General features: G+C 31.4%; 1 long non-coding RNA gene across 1 annotated transcript; it reads left to right on the top strand.

Annotated features, from left to right (window-relative positions):
* The first annotated feature begins 559 nt into the window (after positions 1–559).
* On the top strand, positions 560–2,679 carry LOC125202358. The gene is made up of 3 exons (XR_007173085.1): positions 560–686; positions 1,449–1,651; positions 2,416–2,679. It is a non-coding gene; the product is annotated as an uncharacterized LOC125202358 (long non-coding RNA).
* Positions 2,680–3,300: the final 621 nt, after the last annotated feature.

The raw sequence follows: 3,300 nt of genomic DNA, 5'->3' as shown, positions 1-3,300 counted from the left end.
AAATATTAAAATAGTACTCATTCTGTTTCATAGTAGTTTATTCATTGTCATTTTGATACATTTCATAGTATTGGAGTCATTTCCTTTTTTAGTAAAGTCACCATATTCTTCTCACTTACTTTACTCTCTCTTACTTTGATCTCTCTCCATCTCTCTATCTTTTTCATTTCTTACTTTATCCTTCATTTACATAACTCACTTAACACAATTTTTGTTAGATTACGTGCCGAAAATAAACATCTCCATTACTATTGGACAGAGGGAGTATACAATCATCTGCTAAAATATGAAATGTTTCATTGAGAGTGGGTTGAGAGGAGTACAAATATCTTTATGTTGTTGTTTATAATATTTTCAATTATTTATAATATTACAAATACTTATTTTAATTAATTTTTATTTCTAGATATATTTTTGTACTTATATACTCTATATTCTTTATTTTAAGTTAATATATCTTTCTTATTTAAAAATCTTTTGTCTTGTGCATAGCACAGGTGTTAACACTAGTGAAAGAAAAAGCGGCAGTCTCGGACTCAGCCTGCAATTTTCCCAAAAAATTTTCTCTACAAACCCAAAACCCTATCCCTCTCTCAAATTTCAACATCTCCTCGTTGGGAAAAAATAGTGGCAGTCTCGGATTACTCAGCAAAGGCGAGGCGAGGAGTGTATGCTAGCATGTTCCGGTATTTTGTCAACCTTGCCCTATCTATAGATCTATAGATTGTTTTAACACTTCTCTTTAATTCTCTACATTTTGCGGTGTAATCGAATCTTCGAATCATTCAATTCGTATATGAATTTTTTGGTGTACGCTATTCTTTTCCAATTGGGGTAATTTACGCATTACACTGCTGTTTGTGGATAGGTGGGTTTAGTGTTTTGGATGTTGATGGTTTGTTGATTGTGTCTAGTGAAAATGAGAGTGATTCATGTCATGGGTGTTTTTGTGTTATTGTTTGATCGGATTTGGCTGTTTCTGATTGCATTTAGTGTTTGTGTGAGAGACAGAGAGTCTTGATTAGGATTAGTTTCACAAGTTTTGAAGAAGTGAATGTTTGTTCATTTTCCAGTTTACCAAGTGTTCATTGATGTTGTTTGATCTTGTGTGTTGTGTGTGGATTATAATAAGTTTCTCAACTCTCAAGAAAGGGAACTAGAAGGCCTGTTGAAATTCCATTTCCCTAAGTTCTCTGATTTTGTTCAATCGTATTGGAAATAAATTTCATTTATTTGAACATAACTTTTTATAATGATATACAGATTTTACTACTAGGACTCCAATACGTAGAAGAATTTATAATAGAAGCATACATCAAGAAGCTTCAAACATAGCCCCTCATTCAGACCATAGCCATTCATCGTCGTCAAACAAAGCTTAGTTTGTTTAATTTGTCAATTATATATACATATTTTTAACATTAGTTTGTTTACTTTGTGTCATGTAGTTACGATTCGAGGTCCTTATCATTGCCGAGAAGTGGGTTTTGGCCTCCGTTTGGGCTTAAATGGAGAACTTGGAAGAATCATTTAAAAATAAGGTATTGGGCTGACGTACCTATCGAGCATTTAATACATGACAGAGATCGATAGAGTTTTTGAAGATCAATGGATCAACTTTCTTGCTTATTGGAGAACAGAAAATGCAAAGGTATATTTAGTGTCTTCATATAATATAATCATTTGATTTAAGCTATGAATTTGCTTATCATTTTTATTTCTATTAGGGCCCGTTTGATAAGTTAGTAATGCCTAGATATAAATACTTATATGACTATTTCTAAGTGTTTGATATCATAGTTAACATATTATGTCAGCCCGTGGTTTTCTCTATGGCCCATCCGAGCCCGCAAATTTTTCCTTAAAATACAAAGATATGTATCTCACAAATTTGGTCGGATAGCATTTCTACCTCATTTATTATGATTTATTAGTACAAAATCTAGATAATTTCTTGACTACCAAACAACAACGCAAAAACCTTCATCCGAACTTATCATGACACGAAGCCCGCATTTCTTATCTTATTTAACAAATCTTGTTATATCTCATCTTTCTTATCAAACGAGCCCTTAGAATACAAGTAAGAGAAACCAAAACGCTTGAGCGGAAAAGGTAATGGTCATGTGATTGCTTGGATTTCAGGTATACTATTGTTATTTAATTATCTATTTATATTGTTTATGATCGATCTTGGTTTATGCTTTTTTTATTATTTTACTTGTACTATAATTCATTTTACGTCTTAGTTTTTTTCACTAGTTTTATTTGTGACTATTATTTTATATTCTTAATAATCTCTTAAGTGTTATATCCTTGGAAGTTGATTCGTTTGAGGTTTTTATTCTATATAACACGTAACTTTTCTGTTCATGGTAGTAACTCTTTGAAGTTGATTTCTTTGAGGTTTTTCAGGGCACGTTGAAGAGGGACTTATTCTTTTGATAAATAGAGAAGAGGCTCACGTATATAAAGAGAGAAGCATTTTACCTACAAATATGTTATGCTCTTTATATTAGATTAGACTTTAAAATTTGTACTAGTACTCACTTAGTTTAAGAAGAAAATGAATTGACATTTCATGTTGTTTGGAATGCATGGTTAGAGTTAGAGTTTCGTGTAATACCATTGAATATTTTGGATTTTTATACATTCAAATTTTGTGGAGTATTACACAAATTTGTTCGATTATTAATTACAGGAGTTTATAATGCATTTGTATATTGGAAGTACAAAACTAAGTACTCCCTCCGTTCCTTCATAGTTGAGTCATTTTTCCATTTCGGGAAGTTCCCTCATAGTTGAGTAATTTCCATTTATAGTAATTTTTTCCTCTCTCTTACTTTATTCTTTCTACTTTATTCACTTTTTACTTTATTCTCTTTACCTTTTTTCTCTTTCTTACTTTTTTATCTATTTATTTAACACACTCAACATTCATTTCTTAAACTCCGTGCCGAAAAGTTCCGCCTCAACTATGAGGGAACGGAGGGAGTATATATTTATAGAAAGATGCAAATTAAGTATCTAAAGGATGAAATTATAATTTATTAGTATTCAAAGGATTAGTATATAAATTATGGAAATTTATAGGTGGAAAAGGGCAATTGCATACTACTGGAGGGCCGGGTGTAGTTAGAACTATTTGTAGGTAGTATTTTGTAAATGTTCACATGTAATAAGTCAGTGTATTCTCAGATGACATCTTATCACACTTTCTAGTGCCACTACAAGTGGTTTTACTTGACATTTTTAGGTTAAGTAGTAGACACTCTGTCCTTACACTAAACCTATTATTAC

Source organism: Salvia hispanica, chromosome 1 (assembly GCF_023119035.1).
Source record: "Salvia hispanica cultivar TCC Black 2014 chromosome 1, UniMelb_Shisp_WGS_1.0, whole genome shotgun sequence".
NCBI classification, from domain to species: domain Eukaryota; kingdom Viridiplantae; phylum Streptophyta; class Magnoliopsida; order Lamiales; family Lamiaceae; genus Salvia; species Salvia hispanica.
Note: the sequence above shows the minus strand (reverse complement) of the source record. Positions and strands in the feature narration are given on the sequence as shown.